This window comes from Nicotiana tabacum, chromosome 13, assembly GCF_000715075.1.
Source record: "Nicotiana tabacum cultivar K326 chromosome 13, ASM71507v2, whole genome shotgun sequence".
In the NCBI taxonomy this organism is placed as follows: Eukaryota; Viridiplantae; Streptophyta; class Magnoliopsida; order Solanales; family Solanaceae; genus Nicotiana; species Nicotiana tabacum.
In genome coordinates this window covers 111469093-111477769 of record NC_134092.1, presented here as the reverse complement: position 1 = coordinate 111477769, position 8677 = coordinate 111469093, and positions in this window count along the sequence as shown.

Here is an 8677-nt window from a genome sequence, read left to right as displayed (position 1 = left end):
TAAAAAAGTGGTCTCAATTGGCTTCTTGGCTACAACTAAGGATGACATGTGGGCCGGGCCGGTGGGCTTTGCGGGCCCGGTCCTAAGTGGTCCCGGACTTCGCGGGTTTCTTATTGGAACCGGTCCGGGACCGAACCACGAACTAATGGTCCCGCGTTAAGTGGGGTCGGTCCCGGGCCTAAGTGGGCCCAACAAATGCTTTCTATCTTTAAATTTTTTTTTTTTAATAGAAGTTAGAAAAAAAATGGTAATAAAAATATCTAAGGCAATTTCTTGTAAATTATATTATAAAATTGTCACTGAATACTATATATACATCTTAAGATATATATATATATATATATTATCAATTTTTTTACAAGGAATTGCCTTAGATATTTTTATTACCATTTTTTTTCTCAAACTTCTATTAAAAAAAAATTAAAGATAGAAAGCATCTGTTGGGCCCACTTAGGCCCGATACCGGCCCACTTAACCCGTGACCGTTAGTTCGTAGTCCCGGTCCTGCACCGGTTCCAATAAGAAACCCGCAAAGTTCGGGACCGCTTAGGACCGGTCCGCCTAGGACCGGGCCCGCGAAACCCATTTAGGACCGGGCCCGACCCACATGCTATCCTTAGCTACAACTCAGAAGTGCTCCCTTTTGGGGACTTTTTGGAACTTGAAAGATTACCTTGTGAATTTCGTCCTTGTTTGCTTTCCCATAGACTACGGCTAAGAGTTTTAATGGATCTTTAAAAATTGATTAAATTGATTGAACCGTACTATATTGAACCGATAATAAATTTTTTTTAAAATAAAATCGTAGGTTTTTGTATAAATCTATAATCGTTCTGAATAATTAGAGTAGACTTTTAATTTTTTTTAAAATAAAACGAAAAATTCCAAACCGTGCCTAATAAATTTATATATGAATATAGTTTATATATTTAATTTAATGATAAGAACGCATTAAATTCTTTTCCTCGGGCCTTGGGAATACATGTAATTAGCACCCAAGGTTCCGACTCTCAAACATATTGTGATACTCCTATTATAATTAAAATAATTTTAACATCTTGAATAGCAAGCCACAAGGTAGTCCAGTGATCTTGAGTGGGAAGCAACAAGATATTTGATACCCTCCTTGACGAGCGCAAAACATACACTTAAATTGTGCTCGCTAGTCAAAGATAGTATAGTATAATATCATGTCCACAAAGATTGGATTTAAATAGTATTCTCGTAGTTTGTATCTAGATTGTTATCCATGAGGATCAACGGTTGAGATTTATATGATTAATACTAAAATTAATTAAGAATCAAGAGCTAATTGACTAATGACAATCGAAGCAAGGACTGAGCAAAAGAAGATATCAATGGGAGAAACCGGGGGTTTGATAGGATAGGTGCAAGATAATTGTCTGGGATTTAACTCTAGATAATTCACATATAATATTCAAGTGAATCTCTCGAATTCACTCTAATATTAGTTCAAACGTTCAACGAAAACTCCTCTCCCGGTTAAGTCTTAACCTCACGAAAAAAAGCACTGTGAAGATATGCAAGAATGCGTAGTGGATCGATCTTTAGAAAAATCTCTTTTGATTAGTATCCTAACTAGATTAATCAATGATTCAACTAGCCTCTTTCGATTACTTAGAAGAATCTATGAACTCAACTAACAATAACATACAAAGATATCACAAGTTATGTCTCTTTCGATTACAAGAACAAGTGAATATAGATGCAACAATTAAATTTTTCAAAAAAAATTCAAATACATAAAAGCAAAGTTATAATCCACAAACAATCATCAATATATAAAATCCATCAAAACCCAAAAGGATCTACTCCATAGATATGGAGAAGTTCTTCACAAATGTAACTAAAGTATAGGAAAGTATAAATTCAATCAAAACTCAGATCTTGAGTGAGGAAGTAATGATGAAATACTTGTGCTTGTGTTCTTCCAACTCCTCCTTAGCCTCTTTGGCCTCTTTAGATCCAAAAATCTCCCAAAGTTCCGAGCCCCCTATTTTTAGGTAAGCTGGTCTCCATATAGATCCAAAAGAGTCATCTCCGAAATTACAAAAATAGGCATGGGAGGAGTTTTCGGAGTTGGACGTGCGCGGCCGCGCACCTGGAGGTGTGCTCGCGCACTGGCCGTGCACCTTGACCAGTGTACTGCCTTACTTGCGTGCCCAGTGCGCGATCGCGCACCTGGGTGGCCTCCTGCTCAATTCTTCGTTTCTTTCGTTAAGTGCACTATTGTCCGTTGATCCTCGAACACGATCCCAACTATATCCCTGGGCTTTTACTCAGACTTCAAAACTTCGGAATAGCTTGAATTCATTCCATAACATCTACAAAGCCCAGAATCACTCCTACAAGACATAAAATGCACAATTAGTGTAAAACACTATCGATTAAAGCTCAAACTCAAATTAAAGTGCAATAAGCGACTAAAACACACAATTATAACCTACCATCACTCCTCTCGTATGATTAAGATTCTTGTTATAAAACAATAAAAGAAGAAAAATATTGCAGAGAGAGAGAGAGAGAGAGAGAGAGAGAGAGAGAGAGAGAGAGAGAGAGAGAGAGAGAGAGTTCTTATTGATTTGGGATGAATTACAATGGAATAGAACCAATTTATTTATCGGGAAAAAGTGACTTAGCCACAAAGTAACAAACCCTAAAATCTCTCTAAAACATAGACATTCACCATAAATAAAATACTATTTATAATACTCCCTCTTGAATGTCTATTTAATAGATAATGTGTCTCATTAACACCTTAATTAAAGTGAAACCCAGTGGGAAAAATTACTAGTAAAGGAAAAAAAATACACATATCTAACAATACGCCTTTTGGTTGCCTCGTGAAAAACTTTTCAAGGAAAATCCAGTGGGACAAAACCTTATAAGGAAAAAAGAGTACAACGCGTATAAATAGACTTTAGATGCATATCAAGTTTTCATGTCATGCTAGACATATAGGATAGATAAAAGTGATTGAACACACCATTGACTTTATACTTTCAAGTGTTTGAACTGCACGTCCTGTGATGACCCAATATATCATCTTTAATTTTAAACATTCATTTCTGTGTTCTGAGACCTCGAATAGCCCATTTCAGCATTCATTGACTTGCGTGCACAGTCCATGAAGTTTTTCGGAAAGTTTTTATGTGAAAAATTGATTAAAATGTGAAATGAAGCTTTAAAACTCATTTGAGTTGACTTCGGTCAACGTTTTGAGAAAACGGATCCAGATCAGTATTTTGATAGTTCCGGTATGTCTGTATCGTGATTTGGGACTTGGGCGTATGCCCGAAATTTAATTTGGAGGTCCCTAACTTGAGTTATCGCCATTTATTGAAAAGTAAAAATCTAAAGGCTAAAGATTTCCAAAGTTTGACCGTGAATTTGACTTTATCGATGTCGAACTAGGATTGAGCTTCCGAGAGTTTGAATAGCTCCGTTATGTCATTTATGACTTGTGCTCCAAATATGAAATCATTTCGGATTCATTTAATACATTTCGGCACGGGATTTGTAAAGTGAAAAGTTTGAAACTCATACGTCTGAATCGAGGTGTGAATTATAATTTTGACGTTTTTAAAAGTGATTTGAGACCTCGAGTAAGTCCGTATTATGTTACGGGGCTTGTTGCAATATTCGGACGAGGTCCCGAGAGATTCGAGTAAGTTTCGGACGAGTTTTAGACCATTTTGGTAAAATTTTACAGGTCTAGTTCTCGTGTTTCGCACCTACGCTTTTGGAGCGCAAGTGCGGCCCCGCTTCTGCGGAGAGCCTTTTTGCTTCTGCGATTTGGAGCCTGGGCAGCCTACTCGCTTTTGCGAGAAAATGGTCCCAGATGCGACAACTTCTTCTGCGGCTCGGCGACCGCAAATGCGAAAGGTACCGCTTCTACGGCTCATTCATGCGTTTCTGCGCAGCCGCAAATGCGGCCCAATTTTTGCAGATGCGGACACCCGCTTGGCAAGCCCATTTCGCAGATGCGAAAATATTGTCCGCAAATGCAAAAATGCTCGAAAAAATATATAAAATCGGGTGTTAGCCATTTTTACTCATTTTTGAGTTTTGAGTCTCAGATTTGGGCGATTTCAAAGGAATTTTTCACGACTTCGACTTGAGTAAGTGTTCTATATCCGGAAGTGATTATATTTCATAAATCCATGTTTATATTCATCGTTTATTTCGGATTTAGATGGAAGAAATTAGAATTGTTGTAAAACTTTCCAAAATCGAAAATTTAGGATCTGAAAGACAATAGACAATCCGATGTCGGAATTCGATAATTTTAGTATGGTTAAAGTCGTATCGGAACGGGTATCCGAATTCTGTATTTTTTCATCGAGTTCCAAAAAGTGGGCCCCACGTTGACTTTTGGTTGACTTTTTCGAAAATGACTTAAATTAAGTCTCTTTCGAATTATGAATAATTTCTAAAGCTCCAACTGAATTGTTGGTCAATAATTTGATAGGTTTGATTGGTTTGGAGACTAAATCAAAAGGAAAAGTTGTGGTCGAGTGATCACTTGAAATTGCAAAACAAGGTAAGTGCCGTGGTTAACCTTAACTTGAGGGAATAGGACCCTCGAAATATTTTTACGTGAATTTCATGTGTAACGACGTATAGGCGAGGTGACGAGTGCTTATACGTCGGCAAATTGATTGTTTGCATATTTATATGAAAATCATAAATTATTCTAAATCATGAATTAATTATTGTATTAATTATTTCTCTCACATTCCTTGCCCAATATTATGTCTTGAATTTATGATATAACTGCTACATGCTTATTTGACTTATGTGTCTTAATTGTTACTTGACATTTAGCATATTAAATTGCGTATTTCTCCCTGATTTCCACAATTAATTGCTACTTGTCATTACTTGTCTCCTAAATAAATCATAATTATTGTATACTTTGTTGCCTAATAAATTCTTATTAAATGTGGTACTTATTGGAGTAGTTTTACATTTAAGTGTTGTTAAATTATATTGTTGGAGCGGGTTGCATACAGTAACAAATTTATTTTAAGTTTATATTGTTGGAGCGGGTTGCACGCCGCAACAGAATTTAATTGAAAGATTATATTATTGGATCGGGTTGCACGCCGCAACCAATTTTATTCTATGATTATATTGTTGGATCGGGTTGCCCAACGGCGTACTGCTCCTTATGTTTGGAGGGGTCTTGTTCCCGAACACTTCGAGGAACCTAGTCAGCTTGAGATTTCTTCATCATCTTCAGTGGCTAGATGATTTACCCCAGTACAGCTAGGGTGTTGCTGTTCTCGCCTACTTGTACAGGCAGATGTGCCGGGCGAGCATGGGCACCCAACATGACGTATGTGGATTTTTGCCGCTGCTACAGGTGACAACATATTCGAATACTCTATTCATTATAACATATCTAGTAAAAATTTATCTTAAATTTTACGTCAACTTTGTATGTTAGGTTTGGGCCTGGGAGCGGTTCCTGCAGTTGCAGCCACCTCTCGCCGCCTATATTTCTTAAATCTCTTCATCGGCAGTGGCATAAATTCAACACCCCTTTCCATCAATGACGTTGCAGCTGCAACCCTTTCAACAAACCTCTCCGCCATCTGTTTGAATGACATATGCACCATGGCAGTGACAGGCAATCCTCTTACCTACTTCAATAACCCGTTGAAAGACTCTGATATATTTGTAGTCAGAATTCCCCATCTTCTTCCACCATCCGCATGCAGAGTCCACTTGTCAAGCTCATGTCGCATCAACCAACGATAAGCTTTCTCGTCTTCCTGCCCGATAGATTCCATGTGCCTCCAAATTTTATGCTCTTGGTGGTCTGTTGCTGCTATCCACATCAAATCATACAGATCCTTGTTGGGATGTGCCTTCTGAAAATTGGTCGTCAGGTGCTTCACACAGTAACGGTAGTAGGCATAAGGTTCTTGCCATGCAAGCAAATTCTCTACAGAACTTAAGATACTACCATGACGATCAGATATTAGACAAATACCAGAACGCTATTTGATAATGTGCTCTTTCAAATAGTTCAAAAATAGCGTCCACGTCTCTTGGCTTTCATTGGCACAAATAGCAAAAGCTAGAGGAAATATTTGTCTATTAGCATCTACTGCAACGGCGATCAATAGCTTGATATCATACTTTCCATAGACATGAGTGCCGTATATGGATATTACCGACCGGCAATACGAAAAACCATCAATTGCTAGTTTAAATGCCCAGAACACATAATTGAATATATATTCTGGTCTTCCCGGACTCCGCTCAAGCTTCCATTCAACAACCGTCCCGGGGTTAAAGTATTGCAGTGCGGCCATGTACCTAGGTAGAGCTGCAAATGACTTATCCCAATTACCATAAACAATTTCAAACGCATGTTTGCGCCCGAGAAATGCCTTTCTTTTGGTAATGGTATGGCCATATTCCTAGTGGACTGATATAATGCACTCTTTGATTTTATACCTTATGGACGCTTCAAGGTGTGGTATAAGGACAAGAGAAATCAAGCCAATATCCAAGTTGTAGTGATTCCCATTGAATGTGTCCATTTCACATATGTGGATGGGAATATATTTACCCACTTTCCATAGACCTGTGTTCTTCTTGCTCCACGCAGCATCCAATGACAACCCGTAAACCATCTGCGGCAAACAACCTTGTATACATCCGTACTTGACTCTCATATCGTCATCTCACGATACTCTTTTACGCTGTATATTTTCGCCGCCCTGCTTAGGCGCGCTTTATCAGGAAAAAGCATGCCCTTTGCCAGCACTGTTGGTCTAGAATCATCCCACATTGTTGTCCGAATTTCATCAAAATCCCTTGCGAGAGCATCCACATCTAGCATACTTAAAAAATGATCAAGGTAGGGAATCTTCCTTGAATGAAACGACAATTGGGACTCGTATACTCTTGGTCTAACGGGGGTGGAGCATACTCCCTCGTCAAATCAGGTCCTTCATTCTCTTCCTCCTCATCACCATCCTCACGAGGGAATGGTGTGTCGTCTCCGGAATCATCGGCATTGTTGTCATAATCATTGTTCCATAATCATTGTTCTCTTCCTCACTATGTGCATCTGCCAGATCCCGATTTAATATGTCGTATTCGGGCAATTGAGTCAGAATAGGTGGTTCAACTTGCTCGTTTTCACTGCACAAATAACTAAATAATAAGCTACTCAAATTAAAAAATACTTTCCATATAACTGTATCACTTCACTTACAAGTCGTAATGTGTTGACATTCCTTGATAGATATTATCCTATTGGTGATGACTCTCGGATGGACCACCATGATCCAACACACCAGAACTACGCATATTCCAACTGGGCGTGAGTTCATAACTTGTAAAAGTCATATCTGGCCGGTACCCCCTATGAAATATATGAGTATTAATACAAATTCAATACAACAAAAATATACATTGTAACACTAAGGAAAATTGAAGTTTACCACTCATCTTGTGGATTATGTAAAGCAGGAGAGAAATTATTTTCTCGCTCCTCATTCGCTCGTGGTAATAAATTTAAATCATGCCAAACTCTTTCAGCCGGAACCTGTCCGGCAAAAACTGCTCCAGAATAACTACCCGACGACTTAGGGTTATCTCTACTATGCTCAACCTCATTATTGCGAACGTCTTCAACCTTGACGTACATTTCTAATATTTTTATCACAAGAAATTCCCGGTAATCATCCGGAGTCCTCAAAAAATCCCTCAAAGTTTCATCATCATCGATGTTAAACTCAGCATAACAAGCAACCCCTTGTGGAGTGACGAAATACGGATATCTTTCGATTACTTTAAGGTTCATCGAACGTTTTCTCATACTCATTTTTTTTACATAACAACGATACCAATGTATCGTACTCCATTGTAAGTGGCAACTTAACATGACATTGTGGAGATAAACTATAGCTCATAGTGTTATTCGCCACCACAATCTCACCCTCCCAATATAATGAAACCCTTACTTTTTGCTCTTCACACATTATGAAAAAATGCTTGAGAATTTAACAAGAAGAAATTTTTTAACAGGAGTTACGAATATTTTTGAATGATTTTTTGTAAAATCCTAACGCCTTTAAATAAGGCAATGCCTAGCTGGGGGGGGGGGGTTTTTTTTAGGTATAACACTCTTTTAAAGGGCGCTATACCCATTTGAATTATTGTTATGTCAGTTAAATGCATGAGACTTATTGGTAGGCCCACAAAACAGGTATAACGCTCTTTAAAAAAGTAATATACATATAACGCCTTTAATAACAGCGTTATAGATGTATAGCGCTTTTTTAAAGAGCGTTATACCTTAACGTCCAAAACGTCCGTTAATGTATAACTCTCTTTAAAAGAGTGTTATACATAGATCAGTCACTCTTTTTTTTACACTTATTTCCGTCCTACATGGCAAAAAATAACCACATTTAGGTTCTGGACTCGTCATTTGGTACGGTGTATAAGAATAATACTGAATAAGATGTATTAGTAATACTGAGATTAGTAATGCTGAAATTAATTATGCTTTGGGATTAGTTATGCTGAGATTATTTCTTATCGACTGTTTGGTATGAGTATTAAAAATAACATGCATTGCACATTTTTAAAAAAAAAAAATTATTTATTACAACAAAGATACCTTCCA